This window comes from Ostrinia furnacalis, unplaced genomic scaffold (assembly GCF_004193835.3).
Source record: "Ostrinia furnacalis isolate ACB-3 unplaced genomic scaffold, ASM419383v2 OfSCF2991, whole genome shotgun sequence".
NCBI lineage: Eukaryota > Metazoa > Arthropoda > Insecta > Lepidoptera > Crambidae > Ostrinia > Ostrinia furnacalis.
The window spans coordinates 393118-420180 of record NW_021133230.1 but is presented as its reverse complement, the minus strand read 5'-3'; the positions used below and the strand labels follow the sequence as shown (position 1 = coordinate 420180).

Below are 27063 nucleotides of genomic sequence, written 5' to 3'. Positions count from 1 at the left end.
AATAAATGCTATTTAGCAAAAGCAAAAGCCTCATGTGCTGTTGACTGTACACCCGAAGTAATATAATGGGAAACGCGATTTTTCGAAGAAAGCGAGCATAGTGTAGTTACTTTACGTGGGTAGGGGAGACCGAGGAGAGTTGAGACATTGACGATTTTTTGGAACTTATTAACTATCAGCGAGCTCGCAATAGCAAGTATTTGTTAGCTCGAGACTTGAACTAAAAAGCGCGCACTGTTACGAGCTCGCTAGTAGTTAATAAGTTACAAAAAATCGTCAATGTCTCAACTCTCCTCTGTTACAACTCTGCTCGGTCTCCCCTACTACTACTTATTGGTGAATCACTGTACCTAAAATGTTCTTTAAGCTATATTGATAGTAGTTACGTATGGCATATACTTCCACGTCGCACCGCACTAAGATCTTGTTGATGCTAAGGAAGTAAGTTCGTAGCCGTACTTACTGTTCTTAACTAGTAAGTGCTAAGTTGAAGTTGAGCAAGTATCGAATATAATGTAACTAAATAATAATAAAGCTAAATATCTTTTCATACTTGCGTAAAACAGTCTCTTTGTAGGCCCAAAATAAAGAAGTTATGATGAAATCGTAGGCCCATCTTTCAGTATACATTACCCAAACTTTGATTAGCTAATTTTAAACTTCATTTTAGTATGGTTCATTGATAACAAACACTGTTTTTTGTGGTTTCATCAAATGTTCATTTAATAACGAGCCATCATCTGTAGAGTGGACTATTAGAAAATAGCTTGCAAGTATAAGTAGGGGATCTACCAGGAGAATTCCAGGCAAATATCGGAGGCCAAGTTACGCTAGCCAACTCGTTACCCATAGGTGAGCTCGCGTGTTTTCGATTTAACACGTAAATACGATACATGTGGCAGTTCGCACGATTCTAAGCTGAATATTATATGGCCGTGAATAAATCATCGGCTCGCCTGATATGAGGTGGTGCCTCTTAATTACATGCCACTCAACACGGTAACGAATCGAACGAGGTTGCGGTATGCGAGTAAATATTAAATTGTTTGTCGCTGATAAACGAAGGAAACTGAGATACGGCATGTTGGAATTAATTAATATTTAATTAACTAGTCCTAAATATAGTTATAATTAAAGGTGTGGGAAGTATTGCGTTGTTTCTAAAATATTATTTATTTTCCGCTGAGGCAGTTCTATCTATCCACGAAGTAATTTCTATAATGTTCGCCTTGCCCACTTATGAAAAAATAAAAATTCTCATTATTTTATAATTTCATCTTAAGTTTCCTAAGAGTAGAGTGTTTGTGTGTGCAGTGTTCTTTATTTACTTTTTTTATGCCGTGCCGTGCGTGACTCTCTTTGTTTGGCCTGCGCTATCACTATTTTATCCCTTCATTGACCTGACTGTACTAACAATGTATATTCGAAGAATCTGCTGACGGCGGTATATCAAACGTGGTGCCTTACGTAGTTTATAATAAGTGTTATTTTGCTGTAGTCAGCAGAGCTGTCGACTGTACATTTTTCTATTAAATTCGAGTAATTATTTGGTTCAATTAGACCCAGTTGGCATGTTCAATTGACACATATCTAATCATCGAGGGTCGCGTGCGGTTGCCCTTCGTGTCGATAGAACAGATAAGGCAAAATGTAATTTCTATTCACTGAACGGCTGATTTTTAATGCTTTAACTACAGAATAGATATTGAAACTGGTGTAATTGGCAACAATTTCAGTTAATCAGTTTTAAAACATTTTTTATTTTACTACAAGCTTTTTTGTGGCGCTAGACGACAGTATTTCGATTCATAGTAACAAAATACTATGAACTATGAAATACTTATTTTATAGGAATAGTCTCCATAATTCAATAATTGGCTTTCCAATCATTTAGACATCAATGATCAAAAGGTAAAACATAATTTTCAGAAATCGTAGATATTATTGGTACCTATCCGTAATTTTTATAACATATTTATTTGATTATCGGATTATTAATTAGAAATAATTGGTGATTAAATGATTTTCATTTAAAGTAACTACAAACTAAAAGCTTTCATATTGTATTTCATATTTATCCCTTATCATTTATTAATGCATACTCTATTTTGTTACAGGTACGTAAATGGCTGTGTTCACTTCCGGTCATCGTCTGTACAAGAGCACAGTGACATATTCAAATGATCAAACGTATGTAGCTACCGTTATTTTATTGTTATTTTTATTACATAAATAGAGACGGAAACTAGATTCGAACATGTAGCGAATGCAAATCAATATTACACTAGCTCTAGGATTTTCTAAGAAACTGTAGGTACCTATTTGTTTGTTTGTGATCTCTTTTTTTCGTCATCTCCTATAACTGTTAGTGGCGGAATTGATGTCGCCATAATTTGAGCTTTAGTTAGATAACATAAGGTCAAAACAAAAAAAAAACAACAAATGTTAAAAAAGTGAGAGTAAGAATCTTGTTTTACAAGTCCCAAAATGCTTTACAAGTGTTCACCTATTAAAACCGTGTAGTTTTCACTCAGTCTTAAGTTATTACTTGCATTCATCGAAACCAAATTAATACGGTTATTAATTATGATTACCTAGTAAATAATAAACCTATGTGATTCGTCAAGGGTCATCTGAAATCGGTATACCTAACCCAATTAGCGAATAAGTAGTTTTATTAATAATCTAATAGCAATTATCCTTTATGAAACATAACACGTGAAATGTTACCGAGCAGGGGAATAGTAATCGTATTGTTTTGGTTAGTAAATTTGTCTTAATAGTATGTAGTTATTTGGTTGCTTAGTAGGCTTTATGTTAAAATAGTTGCGAGTTGGCCATTTAAACGAAAATGAATCAGCATTAAAAAGCTTTTTACCAAATACTTAAACGTGGACTAGCTTAAAATACATTTTACAAATCCAATTAGATGAACCATTAGGCCAATTTCCTGTGTTTTAAAATCTGTTCTATTTTTTAACAATTTTGACCCAAATGTCAATTTGTCTACTTACTAACAAGTAAACATTTAGTGTGATCATTTAGATGCATAATTAATCACTCTTGTTCCTTGCTTCTCTATGATTGCAATGTTTCTTCCTCCTCAATATCAAAATAAAAAAGAGTTTACCGGCCCTATTGCCTGCTCCCATACTGTTTGCGCTATTTTTCGACCTCCACGAGAGCTTCATCTCGGCAGATTAAAATGGTACACTGGTTAATGTTTGCCCGTTCCCGATATAACGATCAGTGCACCTGCACTGGCAAGCCAGGGCTGTGCGTAACTTGACCTCTGGTCATTTTATTTGAGTCTAGAAGTCTGTTAGAAAGCGCAAACAGGCTAGTTTCCTAAAAAAATTTTTTTAGTCCGTCATGTTTAATATCAAAAAATATTGGACACATATATTTTTATTTTTCAATCTAACAAATAATTACATAGTTATGGTGCGTTGAAGTTCCGCACGACGTCACAACGTGCGGCACTTTTATGCACGCATTGACGTCACGGGCCTCTTCTTATGAACTTTGGCGCGATTTATCTCTTTAAATTTTCATTAGTTTGAAAAAGTGAAAAATACGTGTAGAGTATTTTTTGATAAGTTAACTGACGGACTAATTAAAACTCTTGCTTTTTGACCCAGGAAAAAATCTGACTTTTTACTGAATGCTTGATAAGCCTTGGCATCGAGTCGTTCGTCTATCGAACATCTGGCCCTTTTACGCTCTACATTCGTCTGTTCTCCAGAGAGTTCTTGCTCATTTAGCAGTCTACACGTTCATTTTTATTGGGAAATAAGCTAATAAGTGAAATACAAAATTCATTGGACCATTTGTAGCTATCATTCTTAATATTATGGTGATAGCTACTTCCGATGAGAACTCTCAAACAAACGCGTAAAACATCTCACACATTTTCTCATGCTATTCGTTTCAGTTAGTTTTATTCCAGCTGTTAACAGAACGAACCGTTACTCACAATTTGCAACTAACTTTTAATTTGATTTAGTTCAAAAAATAAACGGGCGGCAACCCTGTAACCGGGATCGGGAATGCAGGTATTTTTACCAATGTTTACTATTTCGCTATTTACACTGCACACACTCGAGATTGGTGGGACGTGCACTGCTGAATATTCACAATATACCAATATTGATATGTTTGCGCCACACAAGTTGGGATTGTTTTGTTTTAACATTGCGGCATATTACGCGTGTTTTGCCTTAATGATATGGTATTTCGTTAATGTTTCTCGATATGCAATTATACAAACTTACTTCATTATTTGTTTGTTTACGAATATGTTTGCAAATTGATCTCAAATATTAATGTTTCTTATTCACCAAAACAGCTTCGTATTTATTCAAATTATACTTAAAGGTCGATTTAACATTTCAAAGCGTACCTAAACCGCTTGCGCATTATTTTGCGAAATTATTTTTGACGTTGTGCAAAATAAGTCACGTCTGTTTAACAAATCAGTCCCACGAAATCGAGCGTTCTCTCCAAACTCCCTATTATCTTACTTATGCCTCTACATCAAAACGACAAGTTAAAAATAGAACAGATTTTACTGGTGTTTTTGATGTTGATACCTACATTGTCATTGGATTATAAAATAGAAAAAAAATACGTACCTTTGTAAAGGTTTTTGTTAATACGGTCGTTGTGGAAATCCTTGAGGGAGGCCTTTGTCCAGCAGTGGACGTTATTTGTATAAAACGAGATATACGTAAAAAATTTTTCGTTCTTGTAAATTAACAACAGATAAAAATCAAGGAACTCTTCCTTTACACATCGACAAAAGACGCATGTCTTACAGTTCATAGTAGACTTATCAACTTCGAAAGGGATCAACACCTTTCGCGAGCTGTCCACCCCGAAGTGAGGCTTTTACGTTACGGTGCGGATAAGTGTGCGTTGCAGTATGGAGTTTCATACAAAGAATACTGACCGCCTCGTGTTGATACGGTTACGATCCCTTTCCGGGTTGATAAGTGTGCTACGTCCTTTTACGGGACAGGGGGAAAGCTCTTTAAACAACACAAGTCATTACGCACGCCGCGTCGAAAGGAACGAAATTTTCCTCAATTTAATTTCACGTGACAAGGCCTTTGTACAGTTTGGCTTCTGCAACGACGTATTCCACTTTGAGCACCCGTTCAAATAGCACCTGACCTATTCCACTTAGAGCACCTATCGATATTTTGGACAGGTGCTCTAAGTGGAATTAAAATTTATTTTTACGACGTATTCCACTTAGAGCACCTACAATAGAGTGGCTGCTCTGTCAGTCTGTGCGTCAGCACCAGGCTTAGTGCTGACTGCTAATTTTGTTAGACAGGACGTTATTAATTTCACCCCAAAAGTACCCGGGTAAAATAACCTTACAGGAGCTATTTCGATATTTTTTTTCGGAACTACCGAGAAAACTTTCAATAATAGCTCGTGTATAAACCTTACCAAGTAACACCGTAAATTTAATAAGGTATGTGCTCTAAGTGTTATACATTGTAAAAAATAATTTAATTCCACTTAGAGCACCTGCCCAAAATATCGATAGGTGCTCTAAGTGGAATAGGCCAAGTGCTATTTGGGCAGGTGCTCAAAGTGGAATACGTCTCTGCAACATCTGAGAAGGTTATTTTTACTTTAACCCCCCATAATGTGATATTCATTTGTTATATTTCCCACCGGATGCGTCGGCGCGGGCGAAGGAAACAAAGCCATTTCCTAGCGTGCCTCCGACTGATGTGGAAGGAGAAACGACCATCCGACACTAAGGCTGAGTTGTACCACCTAACTTTGACCGTAACTATGACGATAACCGGTGTTTTTTCCCGACTGCGCCAGAAGGAGGGTTATGTTTTTCGCGTGTATGTTTGATGAGCATGAGAGCATGAGAGGTGTCGTTAGATTTGACTTAATCGTGAGACTGACACTGGCTATATTAAAATTGAAAAAAAAAAAAAACAATATGGTGGATTTAAGACGGCATAATGCCATAAAAAAAATTTTTTTCTCAAAACCTATCCAGTGGAGTAGCAAAATAATTTTTATGGAGTTTGACAGATTTTTACGTTTGTCAAAGTTAAAATAAGATGGTGCAACCCAGCCTAACAGTTTATTGGCCAAGTTTCGCCTTTGAATATGATGGCCGAAGTTTCTGGTAACGGTCTACGTGACCGAACACTGTCAACCGATGAACTATGTAGGAGTTGGTGTTGTTTCGATTTTGCGATCGTGACTATTTTCTGTTGTTTTTTGTTCCGCCGAAAATAATAATTGATCTAATTTGTTACACAACAATAGCCTTTGTAACGGCTCGTTGGTAGTTTTTTTTTAAATCGTTTTCCAGTCATTATGAGCGCTTTATTTTTTCATTTATATGAGACTGCCTCTAGTACAGCAAAAATAACTGTTGCTCATAGCTTTTTTTCCATTACGTTCACAAAAATCTATGTGAGTTAAATTAGGTTTTTATAATCGACATCAGTGTTTTTAATTTTAATGTTAAATATTTATTTTTTGAGATTCTTTATCTGTAACAAAAGTGTTGTATTGATTTATCAAAATGATCGTTAAATTTTCTAAAGATTTTATCAAAATAAGGCGCGTTCCTCCCAAGACCCCGTTACGGAGTGAGTTTGACACTCCCTGTGTTTATCACTTCCCATCCGAGCGTCCTTTGTGCCCTCCTTTTTGTCCAAATAATTTATCTAATTTCGAACAAAGGAATAATTCCGCTGCCTTATAAAAAAAGCTGCGACGCCCCGCGAATTCTAATAAAATGTTTGCCAGTCCTTGTCTATTTAGTGAAAACTGAATTGATTCGGCTCATTACGAGGTTTTTATGTAAATACGCAGGCTTCCTAAATGGCTAACGACAAAGATGTTTGCCTGTTATTTCCCTTTTGAGAATATTAAGTGGGCATTCGGCTGGGTTGGTTTCAATCTGTTAAAATTTATTTAATATTCTATTATTTATTTTCAGTACATCCAAATAACAAACAGCTGAAACCTAAACAGTAGGTCAGTAATTAAAAACATAACAAAAAAGTGAAAAGAAAAACAAAAACAAAAAACATTCAAAGAAAGAAAGATGACAATGTTAATTTTATCAAAACAAAAAAACTAAAAGTCGGCTTCGACGAGGATGGGATTCGAACCCACGCGTGCAGAGCACATTGGATTAGCAGTCCAACGCCTTAACCTCTCGGCCACCTCGTCATGTGAGCGGGCGACGAAATTGCGGAACGATTACTAGGAAGGTTCAGTAACCTTCCTTCCTTAGTAATCGTTACTTGGTATCGCTCTACCACGTAACATGTGAGTTTGATAATAAATTAAATTAACTATAGGTATTTTAGTCCAGTAGAATTAGCTTTTAAATCGGAAATAATTCCTACAAAAGATTTTATTGCTTTAATGGCTTCATTGGTTGCCCATTAAGACTCTCCTAAGTTTTCGACTTCGACGAAGTTGTGCTTAAGTGGTGGGGCCCCCGAAAGGGGCGCTTTTTCGGTTTTCCAGTTATACCGCGTAAAGGACTTACCCTATCGAAAAGTGGTCTTCCTGATGTTTGAAGGGCATTTAATTCTGCATTAAATAAGACCAAATTCATATGTTTTGAATAAACCGTTCTCGTGCAAATGTTCGGCAAAGTAGAAAATATGTGTATAATTAATGACCCTCTCCACGTCCAATGGCTCGTTACCCGCAGGCTTCCAAGTCTTGAAAAGGAGCGCCTCAATCAGTGTAACCCTATCAAGGCATACGAGCTGGATTCGCCGATCCTTGTTCGTCCCAGCCGTTCCTTAACTGCGGTTGCTGCACCTCTTCCTGGCACTCACCTGAACGACTCTGTGTTACCTACTGTGGCTGCCCCTCTTCCTTGTATCCTCCTGCACGACTACGTTGCCTAGCCGTATGCCTGGTCTAAGGTTTGACGCCAAAAATCAACAACAACAAGTTCATATTAAAACGCTGAAGAGTTTTTTGATTGTTTGTTTGAACGCGCTAATCTCAAGAATTACTAGTTTGATTGAATTAATAATTTTTGTGTTGAATAGCTCATAAATTGAGGAAGGCTATAGGATATATACAATCACTCTACGACTAATAGAGCCGAAGCAGTAAAGAAAAATGTTGCAAGCACGGAAAATAGTATTTAAACTATTTTCACGCGGTCGAAGTTGATTTTGTGGCGTCGAACCTTGGACCAGGCATACGGCTAGGCAACGTAGTCGTGCAGGAGGCTGCAAGGAAGAGGGACAGCCACAGTAGGTAACACAGGGTCGTTCAGGAGAGTGCAAGGAAGAGGTGCACCAACCGCAGTTAAGGAACGGCTGGGACGCACAACATCAAGCTCGTAAGCCTTGATAGGGTTACACTGGTTGATGTGGCCCTTTTCAAGACTTGGAAGCCTGTGGGTAACAAGCCATTGGACGTGGAGAGGGTCATTAATTATACGTATATTTTCTACTTTTCCGAACTTTAGCGCGGGAACGGTTTGTCCAAAACATTTGAATTTGGTCTTATTCAATGCAGGATTAAGTGCCCTTCAACCGTCATGAAGACCACTTTTCGATAGGGTAAGTCCTTTACGCAGTATAACCGGAAAACCGAAAAAACGCCCCTTTCGGGGGCCGCCGCCACTTAAGCACAACTCCGTCGAAGTCGAAAACTTAGGAGAGTCTTAATGGGCAACCAATGAAGCCATTAAAGCCAAAAAATCTTTTGTAGGAATTATTTCCGATTTAATCAATTTTTGTGTTTAATTCTACTGGCCTATTTTTATATCTAGTTGATTGTTAACTTTATCGTATTTATCATTATCTTTTAAGAAAGGCAGCGTTTTTTGCGTAACATTTTTATTCTGTCAGTTTAGATGCTGATTGTAAAAGCCGTGTGGTGGCAGACTAGAATATGACCGCTTTTCGTAGTTGTCGTAATAGGTGACCAAGAGAGAAATGTATGCGAACATCAGTGTGCCTACCATGAGTTTACGTTAGGTGTGCTCGCTAGCAACTGCGTAAAAAAATGACATTTAAATGTATGACATATTGTGCAGAGCGCCCCTAGAACTTTTTGACGTATTCGCTAGCGAGCTCACCTAACGTAAACTCGTAGGCACACTGGTCTCCTCAACATCATATCAAGTCGTATAGCCAGCGTGAGTAGTGTAGGCCAAATCCTCTTACCCATGGTAAATTAAAGTAGAATGGGTCTTTCTCTAAATGACCTGACAATGATGATAAATTGTAAAATGTCAAAATTAAATTAATCTCAACTTCATACAAATAAAATACAGTTCAGATACAAGTAAGTAATTGAGACAGATAAACGACGGCTGGAAAAGGCACTCAGTGTACCTCCTCTCCCAAACAGGCCGTCAATAAGTGTAACTCCTGTGTCCACTTTGCATCCGACGTGACAGCGCATCCTTCCCGTGGGATACCACGGGAGTCGTTTATTTCATTCGCCAATGCAAACATTATTTCGCAGACCAATTTACGACTGTGGAATTTTCTTTAAAACGAGAATTTACTTAACTAGTCATATATTTTTGGATGTAGTATTTATTTTGTGATACTACAATATTCGAATACCTTAGTTAACAAACTAATCATAGCATAAAAATGAAAAAAAAAAAATGTTTGCCTAAATGATTGCAAGTCAGTTTAAACACAGTGGCATCTTATGTAACGAAAATTCACACTTGTTTGTCATTTATTTTAGGTCTTTCTAAAACTTCTTATTCCTAGTAGGTATGATAATTTTATCAAAATGTATTCACATAATTAGAATAGAAATTAACTCGCGTGTTTTAACCAAGCATTGAAACTTGCAAATTCTTCGTATTTATGCAGCTACGGAGTAATTAATAAAGGTATCAGGTTGCAATTATAACTTTAAAGGAGTTAACAAAGTTCCCATGCGAGCTCGATCCGTAATTAGTAAAACTTAAGAATGGAAATCTAACACGATGTTCATTATGACTAGACAGGTATTGTGATTTGATATTAAACCAAAACTGATGTTGAAGCAATTTATCTGTAATGTATATTTAATTAGATACCTAACGGTGAACGCATTTTCCATGGTTTGAATTGCACGGCATCATTTCGCGAAATTGATTTTACTGCATTGATGTATTAATAAAGCTACACATTGACCAGAATTCGCATACATTCAGAACTAATCCAGATAATTCCATTAGCCCATCATTATTTCCAGCAATAGTTCTGCGTTCTCGTTAACGCAAACAATGCCAGACTTGGAAACCGAATTGCAGAATTCCAGAAAATAGTTTCAAATAGAGTATGTATATTCCACCGCTATAATTCAGCTGCAGGAGTTAATAAAACATTGCATAATCAAGTGCGAGCGTGACGCGGCGTGTAACAGCCATGGCATTAATGCCTGTTACATAGCTCGCAGAATTGCTAAAATCAAGTGGCAGTGGGCGGGGCACATAGCTCGTAGAGACGATGGCCGTTGGGGCAGGAAAGTTCTCGAGTGGCGACCACGGGCTGGAAGACGTAGCGTGGGCAGGCCTCCTACTAGGTGGACCGACGATCTGGTAAAGGTCGCGGGAAGAGCTTGGATGCGGGCAGCGCAGGACCGTTCATTGTGGAAAACCTTGGGGGAGGCCTTTGTCCAGCAGTGGACGTCATTTGGCTGAAACGAACGAACGAACATAGAAGCAATAACAATAACTAGAATATCATCATTATTCGCGGCCCCAGTGCTACCAAATGAATATTCCTCTCCTAATGGACCTGTACTTTCTTTCATTAAAACTTACATAATGTGCTCTCCTCCGCTCCTGAATAATTACAACACTTCCTCAGAATTTGAATGAGCCGACTACTTCGGTAATGAATCGCAAATTTCATTATAATCGATGCAGTGGAATTAATTATTTTTATCGATGAATATTTTTCGAGGGTCCCTTTGTGAGCCGAGTATAATTCCAGCCCCGTTTCATAGGTTGATTAATGCACCCAACTTTTTACTACTCTGCTTTGGATTTTTGATTAATTCAGTTTTTTGTGGTTTTCATTGGACGTGCTTTGAAAGGGTTTTTGTATTTGCGAAATTAGTTCAGCGTTGTCTGTTAGAAATTGTGAATATGAAGCTAGGTTAGTAGGCGTTACAGTTTAATTAACGAATAGAATAGAAAATTGTATAGTCTATTAACAGTTTGTAAAGCCTGTTAAGCCTGGTTCTAAACCAATGACCTTCTGTTGGCACGAAGTTACTCAAGAAAAAACATGTTCCAAAATAATCACACTAACCACCACATAACCGCAAAAGTAAATAGTAGAGCCAGTTTATTAACCTAGTTTTACCCCCAGTTATGGCATCTTGGGATCCTAAGATCAGAGCGAGTTGACTGTTCCAGTTAAGAATACCTATTATTATTAAGAGTATTGACTAGGTAGGAAGTTGTAGAACAGAAAGCTCCAACCAACTACTGTTAATTGGGCTTAGTTACTGGTATAAATATATTTGAATTGTTATCACAATAACGACTTTGTGAATTGGTTGGTAGTTGGTACCTACTATTTACTATCAACTATTTTGACTCCGTATAAATTGACGTGCTCGTCACATTAACATTGGTCAGCAACGTAACAAATAAGCTGCAAGTTTGTGTATAATATGTTATCCCTACCCCTATAGTTGTTCATAGCGTGCTCTTAACCTACCAAATAACCAAAATCAGTTCTACGATTGTATTTAATATGCGCAATGCTCATATCTCGCTAATTAATATCAGTACGTCTAATCTCTTTATCGCCAATTCCTCGGTGCACTCCGTCAAAGTATTAATTAACTGATAACGGAGATAATTAATGAGTGCGATTAGATTGACGGCCGCCCGGGGCGATCAAACAGTGCGAGAATGCATTAACAATGCAACCGTTGATTAGGATCGCGAGGGCAAACATGCCGCGACACGCTCCGGGATAATATCCGTCATTTGGGGAATGTTATAAGACATAATCATCATAAATGTTATAGTCAAAGTTTAGTTCGATCATAATGTAGAGATCTGGCAACCACATCGACTCTTATAAAAAGAGCCTAAAATATTTTATATTCTGAGACTCTTTCGTGAGATTTAGCTGCGAGCTATCCATTTGTAAGACCAACAGTAAATGGCCGTAAAAATATAAAAGTACTTACATTCATACGACAAAGCAAAAAATATGCCATAATTGCTTACCTGAAATCTTTTCATTACAGCAATAAATACCTGAAGCGCTCTTGTGAATAAAAGCAAAATTTCCCATACGAACCCAATACAGAGCAATAACATAAATATAAAAATTCCAGACATCTGTCAATCAAACATTTGGGTAACGGCGAACGAATAAAACGAGCATTGAGACGTGAACGCAGAGCGTATATCACATGCGCAAGTCACATCTCGGCAAATATTTCCCTTTCGCTTTATAATAAAAACATCATCCCCACGGAAGTCCCGTCTCCGAGAAAAATAACGCCACATTAGGCCCGATAAGTTCCCGACTGCGTACTATTCGCTCACAATATACATAAAATGAGCACAATAAATATGGCGGGTAGAAGCAGGTGCGTCGAACGGAGCCCGCCGCCGACGTTAACGCGAAAAACTCATTCGTAAACAACAAAAGAAGAACCGACGATATAACTCACGGTGGGGCCGCCAGGTGCTGAGTTAAGATAAAGTACTGACGTTACCCGTGATTTAGATATGACCTTCTGAACGCAATCTGCATTAGTAACCGCCCTCTGGGATTGTGCCCTTGTTTATTGGGGACTTAACACCTGGATATGAAAGGGGGATATAAATACGGGAAGTTTTAACGGCGATTTTCACCGGGACAATTACTCTGTAGTAGCCCGCACGGAGTGGACGTCGTATTGAAGTAAGTTTTAATGGCCGCCGGCACTTGCCGCAAAGTTAAGCTTGAAGTCCCACCATGCGGGTCAGACCGACCTTAAGTTTTATAGCTGAAAAGTGGTTTTCGAAACGAATTTAACGCGCGGAAAGGTATTTTTACTCGTACCTGAATGTTCTGGCTTTTATTTGAAAAGGAATTAAATGTTTTCATATTTTTGTGAAATTGATGTTAATTTCCTTTTTAAGTTGCAAATATTTTGTTTAAAATCTGTTAGCTACGATCGACTGACGTAGAAAACTGATTTTTTATTGTATTCTTCGTACGCAAATGTCAGTTGATTTCCCCTACCCACCGATAAAAACGAAGGCATTGAAATTCCCGATGTTGTGCCTCTGTTTGATTTCGTTCCCAAACAACCGAGCATTACGCTCAGGACAGACGGTGCGATCGGCAATCAATGAGAGGCCCGCACGCAGTCAGTGCAGATTATCTTAATGGCGGCGACGTCGGCGCATACAAATTATGTATACCGGCACACAATCGGCCCAAATGAGAGGCCGATCAGCCGTCAGCGGTGAAACGGGCTGAAGGGAACAGCCAGGTCAATTGGAAAGAAGATAACAAACATCTCACATCAAAACTCCCCAAAACAACAGTGTACTGTACAGCACTAGATCCTTTGAGAAACCAGGATTTACAGGTCTATCGAATCCACTCAGAGAATTCTGTGAAGCTGTAAGATATAGGAAAGTTCTTCCAATTAATCAGAGTGTAAGTCGATAATGAAGACAATAATGGAATAAGAGAATCAGTAAACACCACTGGCAATATTACTATACCAGCCAGCTATTGTAGTACTTGACTCCTATTCAATTCCATCTAATATTTGGCCAATCTTGCTTGAAGTATTCCTTTATCAAGCTATAACCAATCTGTTTATCTATATCTTATGTGATTTCATTATGGTTATTGGATGAAGCGTGTGCTTATAATAATTTCGTTTGTTATTGAACTTCTATTTCATTGTGCTCTCATTCTTTTGGCCTTTGTCTGATTTTGATTAAAAAAAACTATATGAGGCTGATAAAGCTGACTTTCTTCTGCCACTTCTTCCCAGCACCAGCCCACATGTTGTCCCAAAGTGGTGGTAGAGCTAGCTATATTTGGGACGCGTATAAGCGCCCTGGAAAAGGCCTAAGCTCTAATAAATGATATGATTTGGATTGTATCATCTCTTCTGATCTGAGATGGTTCATCATCATTTCAGCCACAGGACGTCCACTGCTGAACATAGGCCTTTCCCCAATGATTTCCATAATGACGGATTGTCCATATCCAGATCCATAATAATGGATGGTAGCGGCCTGTATCCAACGCCTTCCTGATACCTTTGCAACCTGGGATGGTTGGTCTGTTATATTTAAGCTATCATCATCAAAACGACTGGTAGACGAGACAGCGCGGTAATTTGAATGAGGGCGTGACTGGCCTTCATTACGTTCATCTAGTTTGATGAAGTGAACATACTTTGGCAACTTCGGCTTTCTAACCACACGTTACTAATGAATTCATGCAAATATATGTCTTATTCTGTTGTGATTGGTTATTTCCTCAAGTCACTAATTGAAGATTGTACGAGAATCAATAGTAACGCAAAACACATCTGCATAGTGGGCAAAATATTTGTAACAGTAACGTCAGATAATCGTTGTTATTCTTAATAAATTCCTTTAAACACATAATACAGTTGTTATTCTCTGCAATACCTACGATACAAAATGAGACATAATCCAATACAATGTATTTATAGTACTAAGTTTCCTCCATAAGGAACTTGATGTCAATTCAATACACAATACATTCACTGTCTTCCGTTGCCATACCATCAGCTACAAAAACTTATGTCAACTGCCCTGACTGTGTTAGCTTCCAGTCGGAAATATTTATTTCCAAAGGGAAATCCAACAAGCGGGAATTGATTGAATTCTGACAGTCGCACTCGCGGGCTGGCTGACGGCCAATATGAGGTTCCGGGTTCGATTTCCGCTTATAACACGCATTTTTTCCACGCTTCCAACTTTTTTTCTTGCTGTGCAGTCGAATAAATCCCGCACTGCAACTAGATTCTATTGAAATTGTGGCCAAGTTATTTTTTTTCGGCGTTTTTGGACAACTTGTATTCGGGAATCGTTGTACTGCCAAAACAGTTGCCACAAATTCAAATGTTTTAAGAAAAATGATTTTGCATTTACTAAAGTTTTCTGTTTCACAAAATTATATTTTATAATTTTAATTATTCCGTGCATTTTTAATTACAAAATATCGAATATTGTATAAATTGTTGTAACAAAATATTCATTCACTTAAGTATTATTAATTTGGCATAAATTCAAATTTGCTCAATTACGTCCACTTTAAAATTCAAATGAAAAGTATTTACCTGCAATATTTTGGACAGCCAATATCCAATAATGGTTATGTTAACCGGCGCACGATCGCCGAAAAAGGCTCCGTCCAAACTGGGTCGTTCCCATTTAATATCACCACATTAATGCACTGCATTTATAGCTTCTGTTATTTAGTTTAGAGCTTTAGGAAATTAGGGCCCTCGCGCTGCGGGCTCGTTATCGTTTTCATTATGGCGAGTGCAAGCGCGGAACTGCACGGAACTTTTGACGATACATTCGGAGTTTGTAGGTTTTAATGATCGCCATTAAATCTGCGGTACGATTTTGTCCAAAACAATATGTACCAACTCTGTCAGTTTGTGTAAGAGATGACAAAAAGTCGGTTGAAATATCGAAATGGTTTTGCCAGGTAGGTCTACGCATAACGCCTTAACTTGAAGCATACCTAAGTTGTGGTAGCTTACCTATACAGGTAGTTAACACGCAAGCCGAGGTGTAGCGCAAACCAATACATTGGATAAATGCAAAACTGTAGGTATCGTGTATGTTTTTCATTCGAATCTCCTGAAGCAGGTAAGTATCTTACTCGCCTCTAGAAGTCTGAAACTAAGATTTCACCTCACTTTACTTCCAATATGTTATAATAACTTTCCCAATCAATACCGATTACTGTACACTGGAAGACGAATACCGATGCAGTCTGGTTCGCTAATCCGCAGGTACCGTCGGCGGCTGATCCGGCTTAATGCCGGCCACATTAGCCGTCAGCCGACAATTTCCCGGCGAAATTTCTCGTATCCCGACGAATTCACGTGTGCGGTTGTTGTTAATTGGGTGTCGATTTGGACTCGGAGTGACTGGTGGCTGAGTTCGCGGATTGTTTTATTGAGAAGGATGAACTAACAGGAGCTGTCTGTATCTATCAACGCGAGGGAAACCTTTCTCTGAAAGCTAGAGTGATTTTTTTATACTGGTCAGTCTTTTCACCGGTCAGCAAGTTGCCTTATACATAGATAAAACAAAATATACATGTAGAGTCGACACGTCAGACTATAAAATGCATTTTCTACAAAAGAATGCCTTATAGCATTAAGTTCGCCGTATACTAATTTATGTGCCATTAAACGTTAAATAAATAACAAAATTGGTAGCTAAATAAACATAAAAAATCTCAAACTATCAGATTAAAAAAATACTTAACCAAACATTAAAATCGTGAATTTCACTCAACCACATTTCCAGCGAATAGTGGTTTATGTTCGCCTCGATATACGTAGCCAATTAATAATTCCCGTGGCCCAGGTAACACCTACGGTAAAAAATCCTGGCAGAGCACAAAAGGAAAATTCGCGATATTGTAAAACCAGCGCGGGGCCGCGCGAAATCCGATCACCGGGTATCGGCGACAACAAGAATAAAAGACCAATTGCCGCGTTTCATACCAGTACCAGCTTTAAAAGCTTGTTAGATATGACTAACATTTGATAAAATTTAAAAACCGCAGTAATTTGAAGCCTGCTCTTGTCGGAAATTGGTTGCAAAAGCGTCATCAATTTGGACGTGTTTATTTTAAATGGCCAATGTGCTACTAAAACTGGTAACTGTGTTTTGATTTGATTATACTTACGAGTACGCACGCATTTATAACGGTAACAACACTTTACAAGTACTTAAATTGAATTTATACAAACTTCTGTCCTGTCTAGATAACAAAAAATCACTAAATATCAGAAAAGGAACTTCGCTGCGCGATTTCCACTCGCTCTTGGCCTCTTTCGGTGCAAATTAAAGTTTTTTGACTGTGACTCCGAGTGGCTGTAAACTCCGCCATATTTCTCGAGTATTTTTGCGCTAAGTGTAAGGTGTGTTGGCCTATTTCTCTCGAGTGTTGTTTTAGAGTTCGCGACGAAGTTGGTTGGAAAATTTTAGGGCTTTATACGTGGAAACAAGTTAAGTAATGTTATAATGAAGTAGGATTGAATGTTGTTTCGTTTGTTTTAAAGGAGATGAGTATTTATGTGACGTAATGAGCTTGCTCTAGATTTTTATAAGGATGCTTCAAAAGGTTTTTTGTTATTGTTCAATTACTTACTGTTTGGTAAAAAAACGCGGTTGGTTATTAGAACCAATCTGGTCTCTCTCTGTCTCTCTCTACCATTATAATTCTTGTATAATCAGAAATCAGAATTTACCTTCCAGCTTGCCGCTATTATTCGTAACAACCAAACGGTGAAGAATGAGTTAGTCCCGGGAAAGTACCTAGGTACCTATTGATATTGGTATGAATGAAATCCAAGCTTAGGAAACAACTAGATGACAAACAACGGCATAAATAAAAGAGGTATAAACGGCATAAATATACCTTTACTATCCTGATTCTGGTTACTTTCATTTAAAGTTGACACCAAATTGTCTGTTGCAAGTTTGCAACTACTTTATTAAGCATGAATGAGTGTCAGCAAAACTAATTGTATTATGTACACAGCTGTTTGCATAATCTACTGTAATAAGTAATCGAATAAGGACGTGTNCGCGAGGGCGCTATGTCTTGGTCAGAGGGGGAGGTTGTAACGCGACCTCTGTGGTTAATGCTCGCATTCGAGTTTGGCGGGCTTTATTTTACAACTCACGGGCTCGCGCGCTCTGCCGGCGCGCTCTCACCAACGGTCGCCGGCGTCTTTTCTAAAATCGACCTTATTGCCAGTCCGCCCATGGCCGCGACGCGTGATTATTACTCTCACAATATTTCGGTGTTTGGATATTGTTTTGACTGATATAAACCAAGTTTTATGTACATTTCGTTGTGTTAAATTGACAATATACTTGTTGATGATTGAATTGTGCCTACGAACTTATTTCACGACCCCGAGACCAACTTAACAAGTATTACACGTGTTAATTTGTAAGCATATAAATTAGGATAATTAAAATTCGTTATTATGAAACGTGTTTTTATGTTTATTAATACATATTTATTTATCGGCATTACAGCGTTGCTTGTACATATAATGTTCCTGATTGCAAATTCGATAAAAAAAAACCTCAATTTATATCGGTGTGCCGTGTGATAATCAATTTCGCTTTGACGCTCATAAGCATCGGTGGTTCAGTGGTAGAATGCTCGCCTGCCACGCGGGCGGCCCGGGTTCGATTCCCGGCCGATGCAATATAACATTTTGAATTTTTTTCAATGGACGAAATTCAAAATTTTTTGTATTTCTTTTACTAGACATAAAATACAAATGTTTATCAATTAATGAGTTTTTATTGCCATATTCTTCAACCGTGCGTGATCGTAGAGCAATATTTATTTAGTTACCATCGAATAAAATCAAGGTAACGGATGTATAATGTTTATTCTAATACCTTTAACAAAGACCATTATATTCGTATATTATTCTACATTGGCAATACTTCCCGGAGGAACTCGCATTTCCGCCCGTGCTGCCACTGATGGAGCATTATTTACTTACATATTGTTATGTTGTTCCCTAAATAATATTATTTCCGTCGACATAATAATATGAAAACGTTCTGTGATTAAAGCGTGTTGTGCGTAACCGAAAATATAAGCGCTTTGAGACGATTTGTTGTTATTTATTGTGGAATACGGTTGCTTACGCAAATACATGTTTGAATTATTTTTTTCGATATTTCTTTTTTTATTATTCTAAATTATTTTGGCCAGTGACCATTGTAAATCAGCCTTTTGATTAAGAGAAACAAAAAAGTTCAGGGTATTTTTGTTGTTTTTTTTATTTTAACGATTTTTTAACATTCCTAATTAATTTTTGGCTTTTACTTTGAACAGAGTTTCTGGCTCCTTAAATTTTGTGACGTTTCTCTGTGGCTTGGATTTGAACTGTAAAAACTCTCCTAGGTTATTTATTTTTTCCAGCATTTCTTAAGTCAGTATACTTATTGAGCATTAAGTATATTGAGTAGTGTTAGAGAGTTTTCGTCATCAGTTTTCTATTAATCATAAGCACATGGAACCCCATCCTTGAATATTATCTTTCAACCACGGGCAAATTCGTTCTCTAGATATTTCCAACAATTTCGGTTTTTGCCTCAGGAATTTGTTAATTAACAACAATTTACTTTCGCCCAGTAGAATATCTCTTCCAATTCCACTTTTGTTCCCCACACGTCTAATGCAACACGCTAGTTTACGTTCTGCAGGTAATATGTACAGATGACCGCCCATTCAGGCTGAAAACTTTTGTTTCGAAATGACCCTTATTACAGGCACATAGGTGTCACTATTTCGTTCAATGTGCGGTCGTCTGTACAGTGCAACTTCATTTACAGAAGACCTCTTTAGAGGTACATCGGTGAGGTCGCGACCTCTGAGATACGGACGCAGGTGGAATATTGGCGTTTTGCTACTAGACTTGTAGAAAGATAAACTAGAAAGACGCTTGAATTTTATTCCAGTTCAGAATATTTGTACGGTTACACTAAGCTACAGTTAAATATTTTTGCCTATACACATTTGGTAATATGCCATCTTAAAAGTAGCTGATAGCTCTGCCTTTTCCTGACTTAAGCATCTTCAAGGCAAGATAAAAACCACCCTAGACTACATTACACTTAACACCAGGCGTAACTGCTATCAAATTTTTGCCTAGTCAAATATGAAAAGAAAAAGTTATTAACCCGTATGCCACACTTACGAGTAGACAATAATAAATAAATGCATGTAGTTATTTAAAAAACAGTCGGTCCAAGCTTTGTGTGCGCGCGTTGAGCAAGATGCTTATACGAACCATCCGCACCCTTGCAAAGAGGCCGTGTAGATAGTGTTGCCAGGTCCAAAAACACAAAAGCCGGACTCTGTGCTTCATTTGGTCGAACATTTTACCCTAAAAGCCGGACATGCGACTCACGTGTGAGTCAACTAGTGAGCTCACGAGTGAGTACTATCATCATCGGTTGCCTAACGTCCTGATGCATGCGTGCCTTATTCTGTGGCTCGACTTTCGCCTGGCGCGGCAGCCAAATAAAAAGCCTAACAAAAGCCGGACATCGGTTATTTTGGCCGGACACGCAATCAAAAAGCCGTCCGGCTTTATCCGGACGCCTGGCAACCCTACGTGCAGAGAGCAAAGGACTCGAGGGCCCTTCACATTAGCCCGGCGTTGAATGACTGAAGTCATAGAAATGCACTTGCAATGAAAAACGAATGGACTTCGTTGCGCGGCCATTCATAACTCGTGCGCTTGCGAGAGCAATCGAGTTTAACAAACATTTGATTGGCAGTCGATCGAATAGAAGTTTCCAACATTTATAATCTAAGGTATCTCGAGTAGACATTAAGCCAGGTTCTGATACGATTATACCTAGGTATTTTTAGATAAGATATCAAACTTGTTTACTATTACATAGTAACGATAATGTTTTGAATGTTAAATGAAAATGATTATCCTAATAATAAGTACTAGAAAAATTGAGTTAAATTATTATTAGCAGTTTTTCACGCGAATATCGGTTACCTATAGAATTTTGATGCCACATACTAACATGCCAGTACAGACTATAATTTAAAAGACACTCATTGTACGCTTTTCTATTTCACGCAAAAGAAGTCGTGGAAGTCCGCTAATCTTTACTTTAAAAAAACTGCTATCGTCCCTTACAGTATTTCTAGTTTCATAAGCTCTCTTCAGTGCCTTACAGGCCAGCATCTAATTTGTCACATCTCAAGTTCGTTCAATTGGGGACTAATCACTGCGGCCCAAAGAGACAAGCGGGCCTCTCAATCCGTCTTGTCGCTCTGCAAAGAGGCAGCTCAAAGGACTCGAGGGCTCTCGGCTCGACGTGCCCGGGCTGGCCGAGGCCATAGAAATGCACAAATAAAAACTACAGCGGCTATGCGTGATCGTGGTCTGCGGAAAAGCAATTGGTAGCTCAAGTTTCCATTCCAAAGTCTACGATTCTAGGCTGTTACTAAATATCTGTATCTCAAACTGGCTTGAAAGAATTGATAACATGATGCCACTCAGATTTGAACTGAGATTATCTAATTTTACATTTTGTTTGGCTGCGATTAAAAAATGCTGATGTGGGAATTGTCTTGCAGGTTCAATAAAAAGGTTAGTCATGATGTCAGAAAGATATTAAAAAAGATCTTCGAAACGAATTGAGATTTGCGTATTGAGTCATTATCAAACTGTCCGACTATTACACCTTCCCCCTCTTTCAGCTCTTTTTGCTTACGATTCAAATTCGAAACAACCTGGGTTCGAATTTCGTTCAACTTTATATTACGCTTGCAATTTTCTCGGTGTGAACTCGCAAAGGTGAGCGAAAAAAAGGTTAAAAAATTACACCCACCATTGCTACGTCTCGCAACGAGAACTGAAAATATCATCTAACTACCAACGCTACGGTAACTGGTGATTTTAAACTGGTTACTCGGAAATTGGAAAGTTTTTTTCATATAAAAATAGTCTGAACTAGATATTCAGGTTATTCAGCCAACTTTCCAGTTGGTGGAACGACAAGATAGCTTACTTTTTGATACAGAATTTCGTGAAATTGTATCTTGTTTCCAAAATTAAACTATCCTTTTACTCGTTGCTCATTTATGAGTCTGGTGGTGAGGTTAAGGAAATTAATAGGTACAGAACAGAAATGTTCATTCTTATGAATATTAACCAATTCTCACAAATATTAATGGTTCAACGTCAATGCGTTGTTCACAAGTTTTACTCAATATTCATAAGTAATATTATCGAAAGCAACGTCGAAGTACTCTCAAACCATTACCCATAACAAAATAACACTCATGTTTGTTATAAAAGCAATAACGTGTGCAAGAGTATTCACGTCTGTATGGCGACAGTACCGCTTGAATCTCATTTGAGCCGTACGTTTTACTGCGAGGATATTTGTATTCGGTCGCAGTATCACACCCGCGATATTCCTCATGCATACCTATAAATTGTAAATATTGTCTTTCAATACCATTCCCGTTGAAAACACTACTCGCGGAACAAACGGTGTCTCTGAAATACGTTTCAATTTATTGGCAGCCACTTTCAGAGCACGCGAGGTAGTAAGCTTTCCGCTTAAGGGGAGTCGGAGGCGCTAAAGTAAATGTTTAGGCACTGTCGGTGTATTCGTAAAGACTTTTAGTTCATTAATGTCTTACACGAATGATATTTATTTATTTATATAATTATAATATGAGTAGGTAGTTCTATTGGACTATAAATTGAAGAAGGAATACTATGTAAAAATTATGATATCAATAAGGCAGATACGGAACCTTCTCTTCATTACAGATAAAAAGCTGGTTGAATTCAGAATTCTTCTTTCAGTTAAAGGCTAATGCACTGCATAAATATAAGATTTTTAGTGCTTCCCCTTACCTTTTCTATCTTAATGTGAAAGTAGGTGACACGCGTCCAATACCTTACTTATATTTAATGAAAACGCCACGTTTCAAAAACCAATTTAAGAACATTATATTATAGAGATCACTGAAAGCGAGGTTTTATGAGAAAATCTTTTTAAAGCGTATTCAAATGAGATTTCGTTTCGTAAGCACTTTCGGATCTGACTGTAACATTCGAAGGATTCCGAGAGCGAGTTAGGAAATCCAATCTTATGGTCATTATTTATTTGTTGTTTCGTATAAAAATTGCATGAAGTAAACCTAGATTACTCCGTATTCGAGTATATTTGAATTCGTATAGCACGTTCATGTCAATAAACTTGGATTCACGTCGCTTGAAGCTAAATGCAACGTTTACGTACCGTCTGTCATATTCAAGTGTGCGCTGAACAAGCGAGGATATCGAAAATAAAACGGCTGCGGGATACGGAGCGGTTTCCGATTCGGCGTGCGTCATGCCGCCTTCGTAAATTCCGTAATGTATTCATTGTACGATGGGACGACTCCAATGTATCGATTTGCTGTCGCGCGATTAATCGATTCGAATGCGTGTTTAGAATTCGATGTAATTGGTACCCACAACTGGTTGTAGAACAAAGAGGATTTTAGCATTTGGTCGGATCAAAGGTGTCGTTTTATCATATTTTGTAATTTTGTTGCCGTAGCTGTGGAATCTGTTCGTACATACAATAATTCTAAATTGTTACTGCTTAGAATTGTCTGCACGACTATAATTATACTCTATATCGGAGTGTTTTTATATGGTAACTAGCTTTCCGCCCGCGGCTTCGCCCCCGTGGAATTTTGTCTGTCACAGAAAAACTTTATCGCGCGCGTCCCTGTTTCAAAAACCGGGATAAAAACTATCCTATGTTCTTTCCCGGGACTCAAACTATCTCTATGCCAAATTTCATCAAAATCGGTTGCGAGGTTTAAGCGGGAAAGACTAACAGACAGACAGACAGACAGACAGACAGACAGACAGAGTTACTTTCGCATTTATAATATTAGTTGGGATGTGTGGCTCTTGGTAAGCCATGTTGTCTGGTGCATTATTTATTTTATTTCAAATGCTATCTACTTCTACTGAATGTAACAACTGAGTGATATTGATGTTGAATACTCAAGATATTGCTAAATGTGTTGACTGAATTCTAAGAAAATCAGGCTTTATAAATATACAGCAGCAAATACAAATACGTCGTATCTTTCTGAGAAATCCACTTTCACCGTAAATTGACTAGACATTAAGTAAACTTATTTACTTGTAAAGTTACTCAATTAGTTACTGGTACCTGTATCTCCAGAGATGCTACAATATGTATATCCAAATCACGTTAAGCTAACTAAACGAATATTAAGTTGTAAATCTTGTACTAGATTTTCTAGTAACTGTACATATTTGAAAAGGTTAATGTGAGTTCTCATGTTACTTCGTCAGTTTCAACCAAAGGACGTTCACTGCTGAACAAAGGCCTCCCCCAAGGATTTTAAGAACGACCTTCACTGACCGCATCCAGGTGCTGCCCGCGACTTTCATTAGATCATCGGTCCACCGAGTGGGAATGATTACGTTTTCCGATCCGTAGTTGCCCCTCGAGAACTTGACTGATTTGGTACTGTAGGTATGTTGATTCATCATCATCATTTCGTTTGTTTCATATCACTAACATTTATTCTCAGGGCGATCTGAATCAAGGACGGTTATTGACGTTATAGCGTTAAGACTTTTTGGATAGAGCGCACCATAACCATGGCAATGGGCAATGTATAATCTGCTCACAGATTAGTAGAGTTTGCGACAATGTATTGTTGTTATGGTAATGTGTCGTTTGATGGCGAACATCAAAGGTATTGCATTAATCGAAGGAGAGCAATACTCGGAACAATTTCGGAAATTATTCAGGTAAATGGAAACGATTTTCCGTGTCGGGCTTTGTAAGTTCACGGGGTCATAGTACAGTTTCCTGTTCACACTTGAATTCGAATTTAATTCCTAGATATTACAATTTTGGAGTCATAACTAGAGTCGAGCAATGCTGAAGTTCTCATTGCTCTAAAGACCGTATTACGAATCGATGATTAAAACTAGATTTAATATAAAGCATTTTCATTCAGCCTTTGATCGTATTGGTAGAGAGATACTTATTTACTTATCAGTCCAAACTGTTAATTTTGAATCAAACTTTTGATCGAAGTTTCGTAATACATTAGTGTCTGCGAAGTAAAGCTCCATCGACATACATATAATGTCTTATGTGGTTTGTGGTATAATAGGAAACTTAACGTGGTTATATAAGGATCTTCAAGGATTTCCACGTACCTAACCTGCTTTCGTTCTAACGATATCATTTCTGCGTAATGCATTTCTTTCTCGTAAAAAAGATTTTTCATTGCCAGCTTATCTTCTACTTTTACGTGTTCTTTGCCTCAATAATATGTCAATATACTTTAAGTGTGTCTTGCTCTACCATTACCATCTTATGGAACCAAGGATTTTTGCATTTTAGATTTAGACTATCTTTTTAACTATGTCAATCACTAATTACATCTCTGTTCTGATCTGTACTCTAGACTATAGACGTACAGCAAAACAAAGTGACATTTTTAAAATGTGGGAGCATGAATATTGGACGCCGCGATTCTAAAGCCACTGGTTCTGAATTCAGTTTTTATTACGTCAGGAATTAACACGTTTTAAACCTCGGTCTTCTCTCCGAGAAATCGAATGATCTCTCCAACATATTTGAATCGAATCACCTGTATCCTTATCGGTACCTGTTTAGAAGTGTCGCATACGGGCCGCGGCCGCGTCGCGATGCGACTGGAAAATTGCATACATATCTGATGTTCCTCGGTTTATTTTTACGTGCCCGTTACATCAGTTACTTACCTACCCTGGCAAAGTGAATGCGCAACGTGAATACGAATTTGAAAACTCGCAGCGAATATATTCTCGAATATACTGTAATGTTCTTTAGAGAGACGCCCGGCTTTTATCGGCATTTCTTTGTGAAAGAAAAATACCTCAGCGTTATGCTATGTGCGTGTGTTGTATGGCATATGCGCGTCTCCTTAGAAGTGAAATGTATTGTTATGATTTTATTTCCAAGTTTTGTTAAACGTATTTCAAGCGTGAGAGCAATTTTGTGCCGCGAGATTTCATCTGTGATTTATTTTGCCAAGAAAAAATTATTTACTATTTTTTCAATATAATGCAAAAATAAAATAAAAACCTTGCATCGGCCGGGAATCGAACCCGGGCCGCCCGCGTGGCAGGCGAGCATTCTACCACTGAACCACCGATGCTTATTTGCGATTTGCGAATTTTGGTGCCAAATAATAGTAATTGGCAAGCAGTTAAAGATTTCAATAATCAGGTCGGCGATAAATTATTTTATTTTTTAAATGAATTTTGCGTAAACTTGGCTGTAACTAAAAACATTTTTGTTAACCAGAAATAGAACTAACATAGTGGACGGTTACATATCAAAAATCTACCAATATTTGAAATGTTTTCGACGGTCGGGGTTGAATTCTTGTTTTTATTTTTATTTCAAATCCAGATCCGGCTTCTAAATTATTTGACGCGCTCGACCAGTTGACCACAGTGTTCGAAAAAAAAAAGTATTCACCCAACGTGCCTGTACTTTTCAACCGACTTCAAAAAAAGGAGGAGGTTCTCAATTCGACCCGTATGTTTTTTTTTTCTATGTTTGTTACGCGATAACTCCGCCAATTATGAACCGATTTGAACAAATCTTTTTTCGGCGTATAGGTAATACCTCAAGGGTGGTCCCATTTAAATTTAATAATAAAAAAAACAACCCCCAAGGGTGGAAAATTGGGGATGAACTTTTTTATACGCAATATCTCCGCCGATTATAAACCGATTTGAACGATTTTTTTTTTGTTGAATAGGTATTATCAAAAGGGTGGTTTCATGCGAATTTGAAGAAAATATTTCACCCCCAAGGGTGGAAAATTGGGGATGAACTTTTTTATACGCAATATCTCCGCCGATTATGAACCAATTTGAACGTTTTTTTTTTTGTTGAATAGGTATTATTTGTGTTCACGCATTTGAAGTCGGTTTAATTTTTTTTTAAAGTTATAATTATGTTGTAATCCAATATGAATAGTTCCCGCGGGTTTTAAAAAGTAAATTCAAGATAATGAATATTGGGGTTTAAAATTAGAATTTGACGTATGACGTCAAGAATTAGCACGATATTTGTACCGTGACGCGGGGTACATACGTCATAGGCGGAATATTAAAGCCGAACATCCCAGTAGAGATTAATATGTCGTCACTCGCACTTTACGGCTGCGAGGTACGCCGGCTGGCACAGTGGCC

At 37.9% G+C, this 27063-nt stretch overlaps 1 protein-coding gene and 3 non-coding genes across 4 annotated transcripts in view; 2 read left to right on the top strand and 2 right to left on the bottom strand.

The window, feature by feature from the left end:
• Positions 1–27063, top strand: part of LOC114356850 (furin-like) — a 59657-nt gene that overhangs the window by 16582 nt on the left and 16012 nt on the right. The gene's annotated exons all lie outside the window — the stretch shown is intronic.
• On the bottom strand, positions 7146–7227 carry TRNAS-GCU (transfer RNA serine (anticodon GCU)). Its single transcript has one exon. It is a non-coding gene; the product is annotated as a tRNA-Ser (tRNA).
• Positions 18400–18470, top strand: TRNAG-GCC (transfer RNA glycine (anticodon GCC)). Its single transcript has one exon. It is a non-coding gene; the product is annotated as a tRNA-Gly (tRNA).
• TRNAG-GCC (transfer RNA glycine (anticodon GCC)) lies at positions 25945–26015 on the bottom strand. The gene has a single exon. It is a non-coding gene; the product is annotated as a tRNA-Gly (tRNA).